This window comes from Sminthopsis crassicaudata, chromosome 1, assembly GCF_048593235.1.
Source record: "Sminthopsis crassicaudata isolate SCR6 chromosome 1, ASM4859323v1, whole genome shotgun sequence".
Lineage (NCBI taxonomy): Eukaryota > Metazoa > Chordata > Mammalia > Dasyuromorphia > Dasyuridae > Sminthopsis > Sminthopsis crassicaudata.
This window is the reverse complement of record NC_133617.1, coordinates 669,185,660-669,211,072: the sequence shown is the minus strand read 5'-3', so window position 1 is coordinate 669,211,072 and position 25,413 is coordinate 669,185,660. Positions and strand designations below refer to the sequence as shown.

Sequence of the window (25,413 nt, the reverse complement as noted above, 5' to 3'; positions counted from 1 at the left end):
TTGTTGTAGGGGTGAACCTTGATTGCTGTTTGGCCGAGGCAGGCACGAGCTCCGGGTTGGGAGGGAGCCTCGCCCCGGTTGCGCAGGGAAAGGGGGGGGAGCGGGCACGCGCTGCTAGCCCAGGCGCGGCGCCGTCCTCACCCCCCCCCCTCCCGCTTACCGACGTCCCCCTGGGCCCGGCCCGGCTGTGGTCACCATGACGTTTGGATGGGGCTCAGCCCTTTCTCAGCAGGGGACGGGGTAGGGGGAGGGGGGCCCTCGGACAGGGTTGGCCCTTTATCCTCGATTGGGATCCAGTGACCGGAAGGCTGAGGAACCGGTGCATGAGCTTACTGGAGAACCGGGAGCTACGGCTCTCTGGCCCTTCGGAGGAGGGATACCAAAGCACCGCCTGGAGCCTTTCTCCGTATCTGCTGCTTGTTCTGTCGTTTTTTATGTCGATAGGATAATTTCTTTATAAAAGAATTCCATCGAGTCATATTGTCTCCTAAAAATTGATTCTTCTGTTAAGGTCACCCTACAGCGTATTCCTACTGTTCTCTATTGCCCAGAACTGGGAAGAATCACTGGGGAAACTGCCCCTGTAATTTTCGTCCTGTCATCTTACCCCCTGGGTTTTATTTGTCTGTTGGTCTAAGGGCCAGAAGTCGTTCCTAGAAAGTTAACAATGACAAAACAAAAAAGATCCTTTCTTTTATCTTCTCACAGAATCTGTAGAAATCTAGAGGAAAAATTGATAAAGGCGTTTTAAAAAAAACTCATTTTCAGAAGAACTTGCCGCTTTAAGAGTTGCGGTACAATACAGGCCACATTTGGATTTATTTCCACATTTTCACAGATTTTGAATCCTCTCCTCTACTGTATATTGTGTTCTACATGACCTGAAATGATCTACCTGAATTTTAGAGAAACATTTTCTAAGACAAAATGACTCTAAATCTGTGTTTGGACTTAAGCTTTGTGGAGGAAATAAGGCGATGTTAGCAATAATTGGGGAAAAACTTAGGGGTTTGGGAATAATGGAAAACTCGAATTTCCATCTTATCCATTTAAAAATCAGAATATAAAGAAAATGGAAAAGAACTTATTTGCTGTTCAGAATGTTACATTAAGAGCTCAGGGCAACCATCAGAATACATAAAACATATTGAGTGAAAGTTCACATCCCAGAAGTATTTGTGCCTATTAAATTTAACATTGACTTTTTTTTTTTTTTTTAAAGTTCTGCATACTATCCTGAATATTTTCTGGAGCTATTAACTAGAACTTTCCATTAGCCTTAAGGTGGAAATGTTTTTATATCCAGCAACAGGTTGTTAGGTTTCTTTCTAAATGTAAGAATTTTGGTGAATGTGCCAAATTTCAGGATTAGGATTCAGGATTTTTATAGACTATACCTAATTAATCAATTAGACTGGGTTTAAACTATTGAATTGTCAATAACTTCCAAGAAAGAACTGTCATAATTATGTGTAAATTTTACTCTATGATTTTGTTACTTGATATAAAAATTATCAACCTTAGCATTAACCACATAAAGGGTACAAATATATACTTTGTTCCCTTTCCAGTTTTCTAAATATAAAATAGGATTAGTTCAGTACAACAACCTCTATTTCCTGTATGATTTCAAATAACAGATTAGAGAGGCATTATGGTGTAGTTGGGCTGTAGTGTTGGGCTTTGAATTAGACTTGAGTTCAAATTCCAGCTCTACATCTGGACAAATGGACAGATCTTTTAATTTGTTCCCTCAGCATAATAGATTCACTTCCACTTCATAGGGATTTGATAAAAGAGATAAAAGAGAAAGCTGAAGCTTAGAAAGTTTATTCTCCCTGCTTGTCAACCTCAACATTAGGGGTACAAACTTTTAAATCAAAAGATTTCTTTATGTCTGCTAATTTTACCTGCAGTATGTTGGAGATTTGCCTGTTGTCTTCCTGTGCCCAAATGATGCTTTTTCTATTACTTTGGCTCTTGACTAAGCAATGTGTATTTAGAGCATAGTATTCATGGTATTTTTATATGTCTAGGGTTCTTGTTATTAACTTTTCCTTTCTCTTTTTCTAATATGTTTACATTGGAGCCTGCTTTTTTCTTTTTTTTTAAATTCATTTGTTTATTTTAACACACATTGCTTTATGAATCAAGTTGGAAGAGAAAAATCATAGCAAAAGGGAAAAACCATGGGAATGATTTAAAAAAAAAAAAAAAGTGAACAGAGCATGTGTTGATTTACATTCAGTCTCTAGTTTATTTTCTGGATGCAGATGGCATTTTCTGTCCACAGTCTATTGGGATTGCTTCAAATCACTGAACCACTGAGAAGAACCAAGTCTTTCATTTGCTCATTGCACATTCATGCTATTATTTTGTATAATGTATTCCTGGTTCTGCTTGTTTTGCTCAGTGTCAGTTTATGTAAATCTTTCCAGGCCTTCCTAAAATCAGCTTGTTCATCATTTTTTAGAAAATAATAATATTCCATTACCTTCATATACCACAACTTCTTCAGCTATTCTCCAATTGATAGGCATCTACTCATTTTCCAATTCTTTGCTATCACAAAAAGTACTGCTACAAATGTTTTTGCACATGTGGGTCATTTTCCCTCTTCATATGATCTCTTTGGCTTACATACTCAGTGATGGCACTGCACAGTTTGACAGCCCTTTGGGAATAGTTCCAGATTTCTCTTCTGAGTGGTTGGATCATTTTCACAATTCCACCAACAGTGCATTAGTGTTTGAGTTTCCTTCATCCCCTCCAATATTTATCATTATCTTTTCCTGTCATTTTAGCCAATTTGAGAGGTGTGAGGTCATGTGTCAGAGTTGCTTTAATTTGCATTTCTCTAATCAGTAGTGATTTAGAGAATTTTTTCATGTAATTATAGTTGACTTTTAATTTCATCATCTGAAAATTGTTTGTAAACTTTGACCATTTATCAATTGGGGAATCCTATTTCCTTTTTCTAAAATGCAAAGATTGCATTGTGATTTGTAAACATGAGATTAAATGATTGTGTTTGCATTGTTTAAATTGGAATTACATAATTGTAAGTAAAGCTAATGGATTCTGTTAGGAAACCAAATTTTAAAATCTTAATTTGAAAATTTTTTCCCAAAATAAATTTAGAATATAAATGTTCCCGAATCAGTGACTCACTCTGCTAATGTTTGAGGATAAATGATTTAGAGGATTTTCATCCCAGACTCTTAATAATGTTCATGTCTTGAAGAATAGGGCTATGTCCGTTTTGAGCAAGTATCATTTAGAAAAGATAGAACAAATGTATTACTTGCTAAAATGAAACTGAATTTTGATGAATTTTCTATAAAGAAAAATTAATTTTTGAAATTTCTGAGGTTATGTTATAGGTCGTAAGTTGAACTGCTACAATGAGCCCTGAAGTATGTTTTCTGTACTTGTGAAAACACTTTCTAATAAACGGAATTGAGGAGGTATATGTGGGTCTCATCAGAAAACAGACTATACACGAAACCTTTTGTTCAGGCATTATGAAGTGCCCATTGTGATAAGGTCTGTATTTGCAACTCAGAAGGGAATATTTAGAGATATAAAAGATCTTGTGGAGGACTAGAGTCGTATAATTAGAAAGAACAGATATATATATGCTTTGTAAGAAGGCTTGCAAAGAATCTGAAATAAAAGATAAATGTATTTGTTAACCTAAAAAAAATTTAGCTTATTTTTTAGTTTCAGATCAATAAGTGACCATTGGCAGATTTTTAATTCTAATAGGTCACAGTAGCAGATGGATAAAGGAGAAAGAAGGTAAATATGAGCAGCACTGCTGAGAAGATTGTAGACTCAAGTCATATTTCTCTTTTTAAAAAGTTGACCATTAGGTAAATTTGCCGTTTCAAATTACTTGGAAGCAGAGAAATAATAGGAGAAATTTCTTGGCACAGCACTGATGGACAAGAAGTGCTGAGTATGACATACATTTTCAGACATGGAAAAAATGTTTATTTTGCTTGGCTGTGCTTATTTGTTACAATGAAGGTTTCTGTTGCGGTTGAAGTAATTAGTGAACTGTAATAGAGATACATTTTAAAATAGAAGGGGCAAGCAAATGGCAATTTTGTTACTGTTTTCTGAAATTTAATGTGCACTTTTAAAATTATCTATTTGATAGTAAGCTCCTTAAGAGAAGGGATTACTTTTTTTTTTCTTTGTATCTCTAATGCCTAGCAAAATGCCTGATGTAAATAGATGCCTAATAAATTATCATGTTGCTTTTAAAACTATGTAACAAAGGTTCACAATTTTGTAATTTTTTTTTTGTTCTTTGTCAAAGTTTATTTTCATGAATAATTGCTTTCATAAAAAATAAATAATAGGGGGCAGTTAGGTGGCTCAGTGGATACAGCACCAGCCCTGAAGTCAGAAGGACCTGAGTTCAAATTTGGCCTCAGACACTTAACACTTCCTAGCTCTGTAACCCTGGGCAAGTTACTTAACCCCAATTGCCTCAGAGAGGAAAAAAAATAATAGGAAGAAATCTGCATTTCTTGTATATTAGGAATTATTTTTTGGTGCAGTTAACTTTGGCAGTATTTTATTGGCAGATATTATAGGGAATGAGATTAACATATATTCTTAGGATCAGAAAATTGACAGCCTTTGTGGAAAGAAGTCAGGATAGTAGAGCTTATGCATCCTATTGTAGAATTTGTGAGGCGTAGTAAATATACCATAAATATAAGTTTTACAATAAAATTATAGAATTTTGGAGTTTGAAGAGCCCTCATCAGAGCTCTAGGCCAACCCACAACTCTCAAAAGACTATCTACTACAGCAAAGCTGACAAAGCAATGCATTCTCTGAATACCTCCATTAGGAATAATACACCTATCTGGGGCAGCCCATTCCATTTGGGTTAGCTTTAATTAAGACCATTTATTCTTCCCCAAAATCCAGCTTTTGCTCTAAGTTCTTATCTATGCTACTAAGCATAGCTAATTTTAATTACTCTTCCACAGAGTTGTTTTTCAAATATTTGAAGACAATATGGTGTCCCTCATGAGTTTTTTTTTTTTTTTTTTTCTAGTCTCTTAGTATTCTAAGTCTATTTCACTCAGTTCTCATATAATGGGATTTCAAGACCTTTTTACATTCTGGTTTTCCTCCTTTGAATATTTCCTAAATGGTAGTGCTAAATACTAAACCCAATATTAGGACAAAGTTCAGTGTCACTTAGTACTTGATTTTTTTCTGGAAGCTGTTTCTTTCTATAGTCCAATATTTCATATCGGTTCTTTAGCTGCCAAATCACACTGTTGATCTATTACTAGCTTTCTATCCCCTAAAATCCTAGATCTTTTTCTATAAATTGCTGTCTAACCATATATTCTTTCTTTTACACCTGCAAAGTTGATTTTTTGAGCCTTTACATTTGTCCTTATTGTAGTTTATTTCATTAGATTCAGTCCAATTGTTCTAGCCAATGAAGGTTTTTTTTTGGGTGGGGGGGGAGGAAGGGAGAGGGTATCCTGATTCATGTGTTAGATATCCAACTCATATTTGAGTCATCTGGAGATTTGATAATTATACCATTTATATCAAGAGTTGGCAAACTATGGTTTGCGGGTCAAGTCCAATCTGCTGCCAATTTTTATATAGTCTACCATCTAAAAGTGGTTTTTACATTTTTAAATAAAGCCATAATATACATTCATTTATGTATTGTCTGTGACTGCTTTCCTGATGCCATGGCAAAATTGAGTAATTGTGACAGAGACTACATATGGTATTCCCATCCCTTCAAACTGCTGCTTAGTGCACTAAAAATTGCAGTGATTGTGCTTAGGACAACAGTGTTTCTGTTGCAAAGCATATACCTGTACTGTATCATTTTATTAATTACTTTTAGTTACATGCTCATAACAAGGAAAGAAGAAAAAAAATTATGTATGTAATGCATATACACTTTTTTTTTTAAGTTTAGGGAAAAATGTTAAATTTTTTCTGAGGAAAACTGTTCTCATCCATTATTATTGAACCCTGAAAGGCTTTTAGCTTTTGCTGCAACTTAAAAGCAAAACTTACATTGTGTTCAAATAAATTTGAGACAGGTGAGGTTGCTTAAATCCCAAGTAATGTCAAGCTCTATATACTTTCTAGCTTATCAGAAATTAAAACAGGAAATGAGGTTTCTGTTCCAAATAAACTTAAAGTAGGTTTAAAAACAAAACAACACAAAACAACTACCATTCTAACAGTATTTTTTGAATTTAAATACAAATGCCAAAGAAAAGGCAGTTTTTAAAAACTGATTTAACTGTGCAGTTGAGGAAATTTTTTATATAACTTCATTTGGAAGTAATATAATGACATGTTGATACTAAAAGAATATAATAGAATTCTGTAAATTTTTTCTAAGTGATAAATATTCTTAATTAAAACCATTTTTTCATGGTTGGATATCAGTATTGTACAGTAGCTATGTGAAAAAACATTTTCAAAGCTGAAATAAGTAACATCTCCCTAAAGATCAACATTAACAGATTGCAATTAATTTAGGTAATAGCAAATACTAATTTTATTTTTCCAATTACATGTAAAGATAGTTTTCAACATTCATTTTTGTAAGATTTTGGATCCAAATTTTTCTCTTATCACTCGTCCCTAAGCAAGCTATCTGATATAGGTATACATGTGCAGTCATGTTACACATATTTCTATAGTCATGTTGTGAAAGAAGAATCAGAATAAAAGGGGAAAACTGTGAGAAAGGGGGAGAAAATGAAATTAGTATGCATTGTTCTGCATTCAGACTCTATAGTTCTATCTCTGAATGCAGATAGCATTTTCTATCATTCTTTTAGAATTATCTTCTTTGTATTGCTTCAAAGAGCTAAGTCTCTGTCATAGTTGATCACTCTATAGTATTACTATTTGAACAGTATTCTCCTGGTTCTGTCTATTTTACTCAAGCATCAGTTTATATATCTTTACCACATTTTTCTGGAGTCTGCCTACTCATCAATTTTTTTTACAGTACATATACTTTGTTTTTTTAATAGAATATTATTTTACCCCTGTTACATCACCAAGAAACATTTTACCATTTTTACAAGATTTTTCCAAATTTTTCTCTCCCTCTCCTCTTCCAAAAATATAGGTTGCTGTGCTATCATGCAAAACATTTCTGTATTAGTCACAATTTTGAAAGAAGAATCAGATGGGGGGGGGGAACAGAAGAAAAATTAAAGCAAATTTAAAAAATGTTTTGATATGTATTCAGTCCATTGGTTCTTTATCTGGTTATAGATAGCACTTTATTTCTTGAATCCTTTGTATTTGTCTTCCCTCACTGTGTTACTGAAAAGAGCTGTGTCTATCATAATTGATTATCACATAATATTGCTGAGACCACTTTCTTGCTTCTGCTCATTTCATTTTTGTATCAGTCTTTATAAGTCTTTACAGTTTTTTTTTTTTGAAATCTCCTTATTGCACAATAGTATTCCTTTACATTACTATACTACAGCTGGTTCAGTGGTTCGCCAATTTTTCTTTTTCTTTTTTCTTTTCTTTTTTTTTTTCCCCCCTTTGAGGCAATTGGGGTTAAGTGACTTCCCCAGGATCACACAGTTAGGAAATGTTAAGTGTCTGAGGCCAGATTTGAACTCAGGTCCTCTTGACTTCAGAGCTGTTGCTCTATCCACTGTACCACCTAACTGCTCCCATTAGGCACCTGCAATTTTCAGTTCTTTGCCACCACAAAAAGAGCTGCTATAAATATTTTTGTACATGTGTGTTCTTTCTCCATTTTTATGCTTTCTTTGGGCGACAGACCTAGTAGTAGCATTGTTGAATCAAAGGGTGAACATTTTTAAACCCTTTGGACACACTTCCAAGTTCTCCAGAATGGTTAATTCAGCTCAAAATCACTAATAATGCATTAGTGTTCCATTTGGAAGTACTAACTTTAAACCTGTTAAGCAAACAATAATCATGCCCCACTGCTCCCCCCCCAAAAAAAAAAGTTCCATTCTCATTAGACCTGTCTTGAAAAAAAAAAGAGGTATTCAAGTATTATTTTAAATAGTATCAATAAAGAAATTTGTGGAAAATTTTTTTTCCTGTTATTTTTGTATAAAAATAGCTTTGATTTTTTCCTCTTGGCCTATAAAGCCTAAAATACTTACTGTCTGAGTCTTGACAGGAAAAGCTTGCTAACCTCTGATCTATGCCTTTTAAATCACTGTCCAAAAAAAATGATAAGGAGAAGGGGAATAGTCAAGATAGTGGAGTAGAAAAAAGTAATATAGTTGAACTCTCTCCTACAATTATTTCCCCAACCTAGAAAATTACCCAGACCAAGTCCTGAACAGGAAATTTAGGGGGGGAAAATCATAAGGAATCATTTCTTGTTCTTTTCTTTTCTTTTTTCTTTCTTTCTTTCTTTTTTTTGAAGTTTATTTGGTGTGTATATATGTAATCTATGTGTATATACTTATTTTTCAAAAAAAAATTTCCCCAGTTACACGTAAAAACAAATTTTTTTGTTATTTGTGTATAGGTGTGTGTGTGTGTGTGTGTGTGTGTGTGTGTGTGTGTGTGTGTGTGTGTGCATTTCTTTATGAATCATGTTGAGAGAGAAAAATCAGAACAAAAGAGAAAAACGATGAGAGGAAAAAAAGTAAACATTGTATGTGTTAATTTATATTCAGCCTCCATAGTTCTCCCTCTGGATATATGTGGTAGTTTCCATCCAGAGTTTATGGGAATTGTCTTCGATCACTGAGTTTGTCATAGTTGGATCACCAAGTCTGTTAATCATCTTTCTATCATGATCATTATTTTTTATGGAATAATAATATTCCATTACCTTCATATACCATAACTTATTCAGCCATTTCAGATGGGCATCTACTCATTTTCCAATTCTTTGCCACTACAAAAAGAGCTGCTATAATCATTTTTACACATGTGGGACCTTTTCCCTCAAGATTTTTTGAGATACCGATTCAGAAGTGGCACTGCTATATCAAAGGATATGTATAGTTTTAGAGCCCTTTGGGCATAGTTCCAAATTGCTCTCCAGAATGGTTGGAAGGAATCAATTTTCCATCTCAGGAAAAAGACAGATCCCTGGACATTTGTATGTTTTATACCACAAAAAGTTTTTTGATTTGACACAGAGGGGCTTGACTTTATGCCTAGTAGCAATCCTGTCACTCATTACCCAACTTGGATTAAGTGGGAGGGAGGGTTAACATTCATTTGAGGATGGCAGTCCAGGGCAAGGATCATCTCAGGCCACAAGCTGTGTTCTGAAAGAAGAGCAAGTATGGAAGCAAACTATAATGAGGTGATCCTGATCACAGGAGTAAAGTCTCCATTTCAGCCTTCTAGCCTAGACTGAGTTCTACAGCTGAATAACAAGAGCCCGAACTCCAAACCAAAAGAAAGCCTGTAGTTGAGTTACTCTGAACCAGTAGAACTTTTGTAGCTGGGTAATGATGGCTGAGTTCAGAGCTGTTTTCTAAAACTCTTAAAAAGGTCAAACGCATGTGTTCATGTCCAGAAACCCCCTTAGGAATTTGTATTGCCTAGATTCCGGTTAGGAAAAGCAAATGCCATGTGTCAGACTCCTCTGGGTGCATTGAAACCTTGTAGATCTTCAACTTAACCTGCATTTAAGCTCCTGGATTAACACTCAATACCCTGTGAAAGCTGCAGCAGGACTCTAGAGGACACAGAACAAAATAAAAAACAGATATAAACATTTCCTTCCAGAAGTGCCTTGACCTAACAGAAGTCCAAAGTAGGTCTAGAAGAATGAGTACACAAATAGAACCTCACTATAAAGAACAGTTAAAGTGACAGAGATGTTCAAGACACACAAACTAGAAAAGAATGATTAAAATATTTATAAGCAAAGCCTTAAATCAAAACATATCTCCCGCACAGATCAAATAGAATTCCTAGGTGGGATAAGGCAGAAGTTTGTTGTGCCTGTTTAAGAGGAAGAAAGAATTCATAAGTGAAATGAATTGAAAAGAAATGAAAACTATGAAAAAAAATTGGGAGAACTGAACAGTTTTGTACAAAATTTAACCGAAGCCACAGACCCTTTGAAAATTAGAGTTGATTAAAAGGAAGATATTGACTCCATGAGACACCAAGAAATATTAAAGTCCAAAAAAAAAAGAACCAAAAAAAAAAAAAAAAAAAGACTGAAAGATATATTTTTGTTATTTTATTTTTTAAAAAGGAAAAAAAAAGACTTTCCTGGGATACTGATTACGAAGAGAGAATTTAAGAATCATTAGATTATATGAGTGTTATCAGTCATTTTAGTTGCATCTAACTCTTTGTGAACCCCATTTGAAGTTTTCTTGACAAAGATATTGGAGTGATTTGCTATTTCTATATGAAAACCCTGACCAAAAAAGAGCTTCAAGAGAATATAGGAGAACACAAGTCTCTTCTTAGAAGTATAAATAGAAAGAACCCACTTGTCACTTTCTGGGGAAAAAAAGTCTTATAACAATTTCCTGGAACACCACAAATAAAATTAAGAACTTTCAGACCTACAAGCAAACTGAAAGAATTTAGGTATTGAGCTGCATATAAGATTTCACAGCTTCCACATTTAAAGAGCAGAGATCTTGGAATGTAATATTTTGGAAGGCTAAAGGTAGGCATATAACCAAAAATCTCTTAGCCAGCAAAACTGAATCTGATCCTAAAAAGCATAATTTTTTGTGTGTCTTTAATTAAAACTACAGAGTTTCCAAGCATGAAACGACCAGCGCTGCATAGAAACTTTGAAATATAAACAGTTTAAATGAGTGAGCAACCATAAACAAAGAAGATGAATTCTTTACATTCTAATAAGAGGAGATGATATACTAGTCAGGAACCATATAAGGAATATAATAAAAAGCCTTGGGTAAGGGATAGGGTGGGGGGTGGAGGGATGAGAGAGAGAGAGAGAAAGAGAAAATGAGAATTTTGATTGTCTTAGAAAGTAAGATAGAAAAGGAAATACATACATGAGAAATGGGAAAAATTATCTCAACTAATTTGAGTATGCAGATAGAAACAAGGAAATGAGAGTAGAGAACACTTAACAGAAATGTCATTCAAATTGGTGCAAGGAAGGAAGAATATACAGACCCACTAGAAACACTGCTGCATCAAAGGATATGCACAGTTTGATAACCTTTTGGTCATAGTTTCAAATTGTTCTCTAGAATTGTTAGATCAATTCATAACTATCAACAATGTATTAGTGTCCCAGTTTTCCCACATACCCTCTAACATTTATCATTATCTTTTCCTGTCATTTTATCACTCTAGCTAATTTAGCAAAAGGTGTTCAATGGTAACCCAGAATTGTCTTAATTTGCATTACTCTAATTAATAGTGATTTAGAGAGCACTTTTTTTATTAAATGTTTTTAATTTCTTCATCTGAAAATTGCCTGTTTATATTTGACCATTTATCAGTTGGGGAATGCCTTGTATTCTTATAAATTTCAGTCAGTTCTCTGTTTTTAGAAATTAAATCTTTTTTTTTTTATTATTAATTTTATAATTATAATTTTTTTGACAGTACATATGCATGGGTAAATTTTTTTTTACAACATTATCCCTTGTACTCACTTCTTTTCCGAATTTTCCTCTCCTTCCCTCTATCCCCTCCCCTAGATGACAGGCAATCCCATACATGTTAAATGTGTTACAGTATATCCTAGATACAATATATGTGTGTAAAACTGAATTTCTTGTTGCACAGTAAGAATTGGATTCAGAAGGTAAAAGTAACCTGGGAAGAAAGGCAATAGTGCAAACAGTTTACACTCAATTCCCAGTGTTCTTTCTCTGGGTGTAGCTGATTCTGTCCATCATTGATCAATTGGAACTGAATTAGATCTTCTTTATGTTGAAGATATCTACTTCAATCAGAATACATCCTCATACAGTATTGTTGTTAAAGTGTATAATGATCTCTTGGTTCTGCTCAAGAAATGAAATCTTTATACTGAATTAGATCTTCTCTATGTTGAAGATATCCACTTCAATAGAATACATCATACAGTATCATTGTTGAAGTGTATAATGATCTCCTGGTTCTGCTCAAGAAATGAAATCTTTATCAGAAACACTGTAAAATTTTTTTTTTCCATTTTCCTGCTTTCCTTCTAATCTTGGCTACATTGGTTTTGTTTGTACAATACCTTTTAAATGTATTTATTTTATTTTTTGCTGAGGCAATTGGGATTAAGTGACTTGCCCAGGGTCACACAGCTAGGACATGTAAAATGTCTGAGTCAAATTTGAACTCAGGTCCTTCTGACTTCAGCGCTGGTGCTCTATCCAATGGGCCACCTAATTGCCCCTACCTTTTAAATTTTATATAATCAAAATTATCCATTTTACATTTTATAATGTTCTCTAGTTCCTTCTCCGAAGATCTGAGAGGTAGACTAACCCTTGTTCTTCTAATTTGCTTATATTATCACCCTTTATGTCTAAATCATGAACCCATTACTTTATCTTGGTATAGGATGTTAGATGTCAGTCAGTGCCTAGTTTTTGCCTTCCTATTTTCCAGTTTTCCCAGTGATTTTTGTGAAATAGCGAGTTCTTATCTGAGAAACTAGGATCTTTGTTTGAATTTATCAAACACTAGATTACTATAGTCATTGACTATTGTCTTGTGAACCTAATTTATTCCATTGATCCATTTGAGTAATCAGTTTTCGAAGGAAAAATATCCAAACTGTCATTATCTGAATGAAAAAACATACTCCAAATCACAAATAGAGAATGCAAATGAAAATAATTCTGAAATTCTGCCTCCTACCTCTCAGATTGAATATATTAATTTGGGGCACCTAGGTGGCGCAGTGGATAGAGCACCAGCTTTGAGTTCAGGAAGACCGGAGTTCAACTCTGGTCTCAGACACTTAATGCTTCCTAGCTGTGTAACCCTGAGCAAGTCACTTAATCCCAGCCTCAGGAAAAAAAAGAAGAAAAAAAGAATATATTAATGCACTATTATGAGAAATGTGAATTGGTCTAGGCATTTTGAAAAGCAGTTAGGAGTAATGCCTTAAAAGTTACTGAACTGTTCATATCCTTTGACATTGTTATCATACCTTCACAAATCAAAGAGGGGGGAATCTATATGCAAAAATGTTTATACCAACTATTTTTGTAGTAGCAAAGAACTGCAAACTAAAGAGGGGATATTTATTAATTGGGAAATGGCTGAACAAAATATTTAAATGTAATGGAACTTCAATGGGCAGTAATAAATGACCAAAGGCTTGAATTCAGAAAAACCTGGCTGATATGAAATAGAGTGAACAGAACCACAAAAGCACTGTACAGTAATAAAATTTTTAACAATAAAGACACCACACATAATAAAGACTAACAACTTTGATGTTTGGTGACTGACTACTGATGAAGTATGCTACCCATCTCCTGACAGAGGTGGATTCATATCAAATAAGATATATCTTTTTTACAGTCAGTGTTGCTATTTGTTTTGTATGGTTATAATTATTTCCTTCATTGTTGTTTTTTCCCCAGTGTGGAACTGGTAAAGGAAAGCAAATAATTTTTAAAAATTATTATTAAATTAGAAAAATCTTTAAAACAGTTCAGGACCAAGCTATGGAATACTTTTCTAGACACTTTCTTCCAAGTTAGGATAAAATCCTTAATGACTACTTTTTGGAATAGAAATTCGATAGAATTAAATTCAAAATCCATCTAATTGTATTAGTGTCTAGCCTATATCTCTAAATCTAGGGTTTACTATATCAGCAATACTGGTTAATATAAACCACTACAAGCTTAATAACCCTGTGGATGAAGATTAACCAATCTGTCATGATATGTTCTTAATACAGTTAAACTGTTTTGGGTTTTTTTGCGCTCTCCACTTCCTTTTGTTGTTTAGAGACAATCTTTTTAGTATCCTCTAGAATTTTGCCAGGAATCACAACTTCCTTAATTTATAGTTTTCAGATTGTTCCTTAACTTTTTAATTGAGGAGGCATATGCCTTTTTCTAGGTTTATGGTGACACTTCTGTTTTCCACAGTTTTTACAATATCATGTATAATGATGCTATAATTATAGCTGTCAGTCATTCTGATATTTAAGGATATAATTTATCTGGATAGGGGAGGGACCCTATTTATCATATAATATGTTGAAATTCCTTGAGTATAGTTCTGGCTACCTAGTTAAAATGTTCAGTAACCTGGTTGCTTTTCCTTTTTTTTTTTTTTTTTTTTTTTTTGCAAAGAAAAGCAGTATAACTTTTATTAGCAGTACTCTTGGAAATGATTATCATTTGTTCTCAGTTTATTCTTTTGGACAAATCAGTTTTAATATGAGACATCTATGTCTTCCACCAATGGAATGCAAGAAAAGTGCCCTTGGAATTAAGTTGTTTGTATTGTTTATTGGTGTTTAGGACCGTTAGGAATACCTTCCATACCTGAACCCTGTATGGTTACTGTGGGTAAGCTTAGCCTGAAGAAAAGATGTGAAAAAACCTGCTCTCTTTGCAGAGGTGAGGAACTGTGAGTGTGATCACTGTTTTATGTTGCTGAACTTATTTGATGTGTTGGTTACTTTTGCTGAAGTTTTAAAATAGCTTTTTATTTTTCCAAAAACATGCAAAACCTTTGCAAAACCTTGTTTTTCAAATTTTTCTCCCTTCCTAATGCCACTCCCTCCCATAGGCAGCAAGCAATCCAACATAGGTTAAACATGGACAGTTCTAAAAATATTTCCATATTCATCATGTTGCACAAGAAAAGTCACATCAAAAGGTGAAAGGAAAAAAGAAAACAACAAAATGTGAAAATACTATGCTTTTTGATTCACATTCACTCTCCATAATTCTTTCTCTGGATGCAGATGGTTCTTTCCATCACAAGTCTTTTTTAATTGCCTTGAATCACCTTTTTGTTGAGAAGAGCAAAGTCCATCACAGTTGATCATCACATAATCTTGTTATTGCTGGGTACACTGTTCCCTTGGTTCTGTTCATTTCACTAGCATCAGTTCACGTAAATTTTTCCAGGCTTTTCTGAAATTAGCCTGTTCATTATTTCTTATAGAACAATAATATTCCATTATCTTCATATACCACAAGCATTTCCCAATTAATAGGTTTCTACTCATTTTCCAATTCTTTGCCACCAAAAAAGAGGTACTACAAATATTTTTGCATATGTGGGTCCTTAATGATCTCTTTGGGGTACAGACTCAGTAGTGGCACTGCTAGATCAGAGGGTATACACAGTTTGAAGTCCTTTGGGGCTTAGTTCCAAATTTACAACCAGTGTTAGCATTTTTTTCTTATGACTCTGAATGGTTTTAATTTCTATTTGACTCAGCTTTTTGTTTTGTAGAAATAAGTTCTATTTGAAACACTGATTGTAAAAAGAATTTCCCCAGATTTCAGCTTTCCTTCTAATTTTGACTATGGTCCAGTGTCATAAACACTGATATAAAAAGAGAAAAGTAGCAGTTAAACAAATCCAAGCAATACATTAAAAAAAAAAAAAATCTGAGGTTATATGCTATGTACTAGCTTAGGAACTTTTAGTTCTTGGAAGGAAGCTGAAAGAGATGTTTTCTCATATCTTCAAATTTATATTTGCCCTTTTTGGGATTAGATTGGTTACTGCAGTTTATTACAGCATTCAATATTGATTGTTTTGTGGTTCTTTCCATTTACTTGTCTACATTGTTCAACTTACAATCTTATTTGACATGCTCTACTGTGAATCAGTTTATATGTATATTTTCCCATACTTCTTTGAATTCTTCACATTATAATTTCTTATAATTCCTTTACACTTACATACTATGGTTTGTTTAGTTATCCCTCAATTTGATAGGCATCTCTAGTTCTTTGCTATTACAAGAAAGTATTGCCTATTAATATTTTGGCATATATGGGACCTCTTTTTTTGTCATTCATCTCTTTGGGGTTAATACTTAATGGAAACTCTGAGCTAAAGTATATGGACATTTCCTGGTTAAAATTTCAAGTTGTTTGTCTTGCCTTCAGATCTGATTGAATTTATAAATTTTCTAAAGGTAGAAAAGAAAGGATTTTTCTATATACTATGAGAAATATCTTCTCATATATTTTCTATATACTATGAGAAATATCTTCTCTGCCTTCTAGTCCTCTTATTAGTTCTTCTTACAAGCCACAATTTTAGAAGTGATTATACTTTTATTTTCCAATTTAAAAAACTAAGACTCTTAAATGCCTGTGTTCCAGTCACTGTGCTGTACTGAAAGACAGCCCCAGTCCTCCAAAAGCTCACAATCTAATGGATAAGACTACATTGAAAATAACTGTTTACAAACAAGCTATTTAGAGGATAAACTGGAAATAAATTACAGGGGGAAGGTACCAGAATTAAGAAGAAGCAGGGAAGATTTCCTGTAGAAGGTGACTTGGGAAGAAGAGAAGCTATGAAGTAAAATGATGAGATGAGAGAATATTCCAGATATGGGGGATAGCCAGTGAAAAAATACGGAATTGGAAGATGAATGTCTTGCTTTAGGTCTAGCAAGCAGGTACTTTGTCAACTGGATTGAAAAGTACGTAGTGGGCTAAGAAAGAAGAGATGAATAGTTTTGTTGTTTGCTGTGGCAGTTGGGGTCAAATGACTTGCCCAAGATCACACAGCTAAGAAATGTTAAGTGTTTGAGGTGAGATTTGAACTCAGGTCTTCCTGACTTCAGGACTGGTGCTCTATCTACTGTGCCACCTAGATGCCCCAAGAGTTGAATAGTTGTAGCTGGGTATCTAGCAGGTGATAAGTAACTAGACAGTATTTTTGGCCACCTGGTACTAAAAATAAAAATGAATATTGTATATGGTTGATTAGACCATTTTGCTTTTTTCTTTTTATTCCTGGAGTCTGGCACATGAAAGGAATTTAGGAAATTTATTGATCAATTGATTGACCTAATAATCTGGATATAAACCATAGCTACTTTGCTATCAAATTATATTGGCAGAAAAAGATAGATGTGTTCTTCCATTCATCAGCAGAGAGGTTTCACTTTCATTCTAATTCCATATATTTCAGCCAGTCTGAAAGCCCAACTTTTGGCTGGTTTGCTCTGTCTGAATTTTCTGTGAAATTAGATAGGCCTTGTTGGCTAACAACAAAAGTACATGGTGGGTAGTGTGATGGTAGTGGAGGTGAATGGTGATGGAGGAAATATATGATGTAAGAAGACTTGAAAATTAGTCGGGATGGAGAGGGAGATCATGTTATGAAAGTCTGAACATTTTTACAATTTTAAATTTGATCCTGGAGATGATAGGGAATCAGGGGAGTTTATTGAATGGGGGCAATGAAACATCAGACCTACACTTTACAAATAGATTTATATTCTCATCAGCAGAGAGTTTAAAGAAGAGAGCAGGAGGAAAGAAAGTGGAATCACCTTTGATAGCTTTCTCAGGGGGTTAAACCCTGATGATTGTTTATGATTAAATCATAAACAACTAATAAAGAGGAAGATAATTGTGGGGGGGATAGATGAATTAAGTGATGTTATTTTGAGGATGGAAGAGACATGGAGCATGTTTGTAGGCAATAGGGAAGCAGTTAGTAGACTGGGAGAAATAGATTATTCTGGCTCTAATTGTACTAGGAACCATAACTTTTAGAATGTCTGACATCCTTTGTGTTTACAACAGTTTTTTCATTTAAAATTTTGCTTATCTTATATTTATCTTATATTAGTTAATGAGTGTGTTCCTATTCATGAAGTTTTCATTTTTCTAAAAAGTCATATTTTGATGCTTATTCCCTTTCCTGCCAGCTAACAATAGTTTTTACATTTTAAAACACAATAGAGCTTTATTTGAAAATGTAAAAAAAAAATCATTCCTTATTGATAGATGTTGGCTCAGATTTGACTAGTAGAACTAAATAGTTATCCACCTGCTTTAGAGGAATGGTTCTCATTTCTGCATTTTCTTAAATTTGCATCTACTTAGTGATTTGAGGTTTTTTACTTTTTTTTTTTAAACCACTTTGGCCGTTGAGCCAAAAGTTCTGACTTGTATTCTAGAAGATTTAGTGTTAATTTCATTGTCTCATATCTTTACTCCCAGGAAAGGAACTTTGGGTTATAGGGTTGATCTGCTTTAAGGAAAGCTGATGGGTCATGGCTAGGCTGGGAATATAAAGTAAGAGAAAGAAAAAAAGAGTACCCAGAACTTTCTTGGATGAGCTAGAATGCTTCATATTGTTTGGCTCGTGAAGACTGTATTATATATCCAGATTTCAAAACTATTGCAACTTGAAAATTCAGTGTAACCATCAGAAGAATCCTTCAAGAAATCATTTCCCTCTTCAACATAAAGAAGATCCAACTCACTTCCAGTTGATCAATGATGGACAGAGGTAGATACACCCAGAGAAGAAACACTGGGAGGGGAATGTAAATTGTTAGCACTACAATCTGTCTGCCCAGGTTGCATGTACCTACGGATTCTAATGTTTATTGTGCAACAAGAAAATGATATTCACACACATGTATTGTACTTAGACTATATTGTAACACATGTAAAATGTATGGTATTGCCTGTCGTCGGGGGGAGGGAATAGAGGGAGGGGGGGTAATTTGGAAAAATGAATACAAGGGATAATATTATAAAATATATATATATATAATAAAAAAAAAAAATCATTTCCCCTCTCCCTCTATCCCCATTTTTGAAGAGTGCAAAAAGCATGAATTGACTCTTAGCTTTCTTTTTTGGTTTTTATCATCAGAAAAATCAGAGGAGAGATGGACCCTGTTTATCAATGTTACATATTCTAATTTCTCTTTTCTAATCTGTAAATCAAGATTTTCTTGTTCCCATGTGGACAATTCTGGGACACTCCAGGGTCGGTCATGACCTTTGAACTAACGTCAAAGGGGAAGAAAACTATTCTTTTTGTAATACTTTGGTTAGAGAAGCTTACAAGCAAGTTTTCATTTCTCTCCTCTATCCTTGTTATTTCTAAAATACCCTCTTGAAGTTAAAATTTTAGTTTTTTATTGCTTGACTGATTTAATTTTAGGAGGGTTTATTAGCCAAATATAGAATTGGAGACAAACACCAATTATTTGGTACTTGGGGGAGTATCTTAGGATAACAACTATGTGACTTGCCTAGGCCAATTTGATTCTTATCAAATCTTTTGAGTTTAAGTTGGTACCTTTTAAATTGGAACAGCTTAGGCATTCATAGAATAGGGAAGAGATAAGGAGAAAGGCAGGTCATCATGAATATCTTTTAGCATTGGCTGGTAAGAACTAAACTCTGGAAAACATTTATCTTTGTCTTTTGTGGAGATTGAGTTTTCTCAGATACCTTGATTTATGATTGGACCAAACTGTGACTTAAATTCCTAAAGAAATCCAAAACCATATTCATCTACTTAGAATCTTTGTGTTTTTGTTGGATAGAGTGTGTGTGAGACAGCAACTCTAACCTGAATTAAAATCAGAGATACTCTAGGTAAAGAGCAAAAAAGGATTTATTACAATCTCTAGAGAAAGGGCAACTCCCCAACCGACAAGGTGTCAGTAGAGAAGTGTAAAACACAAGCTGCAAAATTAGATCTTAAGGCAGAAGCCCCTATCCTCCTTCCCATTGGTGTGTGAGTTCTAATTTACTCAGAGACTAAATATCAAACCCAAAACACTTTACCATATTAGGTACTTGAATGCTAATGAGAAGATAGTATGGGGGGGTAGGTGGGTAGACTGGAGGGAAATATTTATCTTAAGATAATTGAACACCTGCAGTTTTTAGCTATAGCTTAATTTGTTATTTCGAAGTCTCAAGTCACAATTAGGGCATAGGTCAAGGCCATAGTCTTATGAAAGGGCTTCACTGGGTTGTCCCATTCAATCCCTCTTATTTATTAATCTTTGAAGACTTCTCACCTCATTCTTTTAAAAAAAATTATTATAGCTTTTTATTTACAAAATATATGCATGGGTGATTTTTCAGCATTGACCCTTGCCAAACCCTCTTTTTCAGTTTTTCTTCTCCTTCCCCCCTGCCCTAGAGGTCAGGCAGACCCGTACATGTTAAATATGTTAAAAGATATGTTAAATACAATGTATGTGTGTGGAGTAAGATATGGTGAAGAATTTACAGATTAAGCACATATTGATTAGAGACTGCTAGCTAATGTAAATCAGACCTATTATTTGAAGGCCTAGGCTGCATTCCATTGTCCAAAAAAGAAGAGGCTGTAAATCACTTTGTGGGTTGCATTCCACTGACCAAATTGGGGGGATGGTGGCAGATTTGTATGACCAATCACAACCTATGGAGGATGGGATTTTGGAGGTTCTTTGGCTGAAATGTATAAAAGTTGTGAACATTTTCAAGGGAGTGGCTCTCTCCTGCTGTGAATTTGGCTCACAGACCAGGATGGGGTCTGCTTCTCGAGATTCTAATAAATAATTCTGCTTTTCTATGAGTGATCTCTGAGTAGTCATTTTTGGATAGGATTTTCTATCTCTCACAGATGTATACATATTCATAAAGTTATTTTGCTGCACAAGAAAAATAGGACTTAGACGTAAGGTAAAAATAACCTGAGAAGGAAATCAAAAATGGAAGCGGACAAAAACAGAGGGAGTAGAAATGCTATGTTGTTTACCTCATTCTTGATCCATTTCTTCAACCATCTTGTCCTCAGTCTCCAGTCCCTCTGGATCTGGTTTGCCTTTTTTCTCTATTGTAGTCCATCCTCATCTTTTTAATACTCCTAAGTCTAACTGGACCTCCACAGGTGGTTCAGTTTTTACCATCCTGACCACTGATGTGTGTACTACCTTTGTGATAAACTGTATCACACAGGGGAGAAAGATCGGGAGTAGCATAACTCCATTTAAAGCTATCAACAGGAACCAAAAAAATCTGTTTCTACCAGCTGCCTCTAGACCAAGACCACCAAGAGTAATTAAACGGTGAGAACCAGGTCTTGGAAATAGGACATGGGCCAATTTTCTGATGTATTTGGCAATTTTCTTCACTATCTGTCCATTATCAATTTTCACACAGCAAGTAGATAGGTTTTAATTTCCCACAACCTGCACCTTCTTCAGCCAACAAGTAGTCTTAATACCAATCTATGCTGAATACTGCTTCTCTAGTCTTGAGTGGCTTGGTCTGCTAACAAATCCAGTGCCTTCATTATCTGGTTAGAAATTATTACTGCCTGGTGTTTTAATAAGCCTATTCAGCATACAAATTGAGGTTCTGTATCCCCACCTTCCATCTGGAGCCATCTATCATTGCCATCCATTTTTGTCCCCAGTGATTAGAGGAGATAAGCTTTCCTATGTCAAAAGTCAGCATCAACAGAATTGCTAAAAAAAAGACATATGCATCTAGCAACAGATAGATGACTAGGCCAAATACTCACCTACTTATTTAGATTGTGACTACATATTTTCATAAAGGAAATGGCAATATCTTATAAACTTGAATTGTGTTCATAGTTTCTACTGATGCTGTAAGGGGAAAAAATAGGGACATGATTATAATCAAAAATTGGTCCTTCAGGCCCAGCCTGAGAGCACATGACAGGATAAAGCATTCTTAGCTTAGTTTGACTTTTAGGTAATTGTTTGCAATAACAATTCTACCTTATAACCAGACTCAGGAATAATCAAATAGATTCTAACTCAAGGAAATACCATTGGTAAACTAAGAAAGATTCCACATTCAAGGGGAGGCCAGGTCGTCCTCCCAACTTTTGCCCAGATACTAACTCCCATCTGTAACAATTCAGGATCATATTCCTCTGAATAGTTGAGGGCATATTCCTTTCAGATGATAGATTACTGGCTTGATGATTCATCAATCATACCTGAATTCAAAACTCCATATAATATCAGCTACAGTCCCAAGAGATTTTATTTCACATAGCAAGTCTTATTAATCAAAGCTTCAGGTGAAATTAGCTTTCAAGGATCACATGAGTATAATCTTGATAACAGTAAGAGATTCATCCTAGAAAGTTCACAGCATATCTTCATATCTAAGCAGATGGGTTTTAAATTCAGCATTAGAGAAATTATTTTATTTCAAGATACTCAATAACTAATCTGTAACAAAACATGTTCAGGTATTAACCATGTTCAGAGGGACAAAGACAAAGACATTTTCTTAGAAATCTCCAACAATGGGAACAGCTTTAACATGACTTAAAACAACCAATTAAAACTCACGTAGAATATGGCATATACTGTCCTAATTTTGCCTTAGAGAGCCCTATCAGAATTAATATTAATACTTTCTGCATCCTAAGAAATGTTAATTCAACTTCTTCTAAATAAGAAGTACCTTAAACTTTTCTGGAAATATAAATAACAGATAGGACACCAATACTGTTAAAATTCCTCTAAGCACAATTAATCTCCCCTCCCATCAAAGCATTCCTAATTGCTCTAGTGCAAAGTCAATTGTCAATTGTCCTTAATAGTCCATTCTTGAGTCTCCTCCCAGGTCCTTTAACTCTGATATTCTTAGCCTCCCGACTGAAGTGTCAATCATTTGTAATTTCTAATAAGGTCTTTCTCACTCTGCTCCTTGTAGGACTTAGTAAGTACTCACTCTCCTGGAACCATAAACTCTAAAAGTGTTTTCTGGGCCAGTAATCCTTGCATCCTAAGGTCTGAAAAAGAATGAGAACACAACCAGTATATAATTCTACAGAAACTTATCCTTTGTTTCAAAAGTTAGCATTTCTCTTTCTTCTCCCAAATAAAAGTAAATCAAACAGCATCTCACGTGGGGAAAGTTTTAGATCACTTCTGGGGAGAGATCTAATTCTTTAACAAAACAATAGACAAACATTTGGTCCAAGGCTATTTAGTCTTTACCATTGATCAGTTTCTTAAGAATCTGATTCATTGTTTCTGCTTTCCCTGATGGGGGCAGATCCCCAGATGCATGGAATTGTCACTCAATTTGCCATCCCTCCCCATTATTTCCTATAAAACCTTAGAAGTAAAGTAATTTCTATTAACAGAATGGGTCTCTACCAATCCATACTTGGTTACAATTTGTCCCAATGTTATTCCACTAACCCCTCTTAAGGCAGCAGAGCTCAGAGGAAAATTTTTGCCCATCCTATCAAATTTTAGTAAACGTAACTTGAATCTTATTTTTCTTTACACGTATTATACATCTTTCAGATACAATTTATTTTGCAATTATACATACCCCTCTCCATCAAATTTTCTTATTTCCTTGCTAAAGGGAGTAAGTAAAATCATCCTTAAAATACAGTATGTAGGTGATATCTAAATAACTTTGGACCAAATTTTATTAGGATTACTAGGTGAGAACTCAGGTTGACTTGACAGTTCTCTGGCTCAGACCTTTGGTTTGGGCCTTTAAAGGGAGTTTATACCTTAGGAATTCTAAGAGGAGCAAGCTCATTGGTTGGAGTACTTCTTCCCAGAAGCCCTTGCATTATCCCACGGCCATTCTCTGGGAGGATAAAAGAGGACAGCACTCCAGAGATAGAAGTCTCTGCGCTACATCAAGCTTGATGTGGCTCTCTGCAGGAAGGGAAGTCACTTCTCTGGACCAGAGTTAACGGCAACTGCCTGGAGACAACGGTTCTCTACAGGAAGAAGATTCTGTCTGAGAGAGTTGAATTGACACAGAAGATCTCCTTCCAGAGAGCTATCAGCAGCTTCTGGAGACAACAGCTCGCTACCCAAAATTTATCCCACCTATCTAGCTGGAATGGCAAAAATTTAAAGCTCAGCTCATACAATTTTTACAAGTTATCCAGTGTGCAATTTAGCTAGCAACATGGTGGCTTAAATAGATTTAATCTAATTAGGAGATAGAAACATGTAACCTTTTTAGGTAAATTACTAGAGAATAACAATTTTTTTAAAACTTAAAAGCAAATCAAATACAGATTTAAATGTCTAGTAATAATACTTCAGTATCAATGCATATATATTTCTAAAATCTTAGAATAAACAAATTCACAATTTTAGCACTCACTAGTTTATAGTAACTGTCTCATACAATTTCAGAATCAGAATTCCAATTTAAATAATACAATCCCAACATTTAAAGTGACAGAAAATTGCTCTTTCAAGTGCTTTTAAAAAATTGAAGGACTTTAGAACCCTGGGGAGAGGATTCTGGAGAGAAATTTGGATCCAGATGTCCAGCTGCAGGTCTATGGCCCAGTGACTAACCCCTCCTCCATGCCAGAAATGGGAGGGATATGTTGAAGATGTTGGGGCACCAGTCTCAGAAGAATCTAGACCATCAAGTATCACCAGCCTAGTCAGGACTGATTCTACAAGCCACTCCAAGGTAGAGAAGCATGGAAAATCCCAGAGCAGTTTTTAAAATTCATTTTGCAGTTTTTCTGTAAGCCCCAGGTTTAGGCCCTCAGAAGGCTTTTTGGTTGGAAATTAGACCTACTTAAAAATAGAGCAGACTAAATCAATAGACCAACTATTTCTGCAGACCCAAATTGGCCTGTTGTAGGTCCACAGAAACATGTCAGGTTTTTTTTTTTTTCTTTTTGATGTAGCAGTTAAAAACTTTCCTATCTCAGAACTAATCCTTTCTTTCTCTAGCTAAAGCTATTTGCACAAGTCTAATTAGGTACAAAAGAAGTACTTTCTACATTTACTAGTAATTCTATCCTTCTAAACATATGTGAAATAGATTCTACACATTACTGAATGGTTATTTTACATTTGTATACTATATGTTCTAAGAAAAATATGTTGTGTAGAAATGTGTGGATGTTTGTTCCAAAGAAATTAAACAGCAGAAGAGTAAGACTTGGCAGATTAAAGTTTGGGTACATATATAATATCTGCATAATTAGTATTATTAATCTTGAATAGATACATCTTTTTCATTCAGCCAGTTTATGTTATAATTTTTGATTCTTTTTCAACCCTATAATTTAAAGCCATTTAAAAAATATAACCGGCTTGTAGATTATTTAGATGTTTTGCTTCTTCATCCTTGTCTCATGTCATTGTCATTAACATATTTACATTATCAGCTACCTATCACTGATGTTCCCTAAACATATCAAGTTCATTCTGCCCAAAAGAAACTCAATATTTTTTCCCAAAAGTCTTCTTTTCTTTCCATCTTCTTTGTTACTGGCAAAGACATTACCATCCTGTCATACCCAGACTTGGAATCTCGTGTGTGTGTGTTTGTGTGTGTGTGTGTGTGTGTGTGTGTGTGTGTGTGTGTGTGTGTGTGTGTGTGTATGTGTGTGTGTGTATGTGTGTGTTTAGGGGGAATGGGGGTGGTGGTGGTGGTGTGTGTGTGT

The 25,413-nt window shown here is 34.7% G+C and overlaps 1 protein-coding gene across 2 annotated transcripts in view; it reads left to right on the top strand.

Annotated features, from left to right (window-relative positions):
- The window catches only part of QRICH1 (glutamine rich 1), a 71,841-nt gene that overhangs the window by 1,743 nt on the left and 44,685 nt on the right, over positions 1-25,413 (top strand). The window lies entirely within an intron of this gene.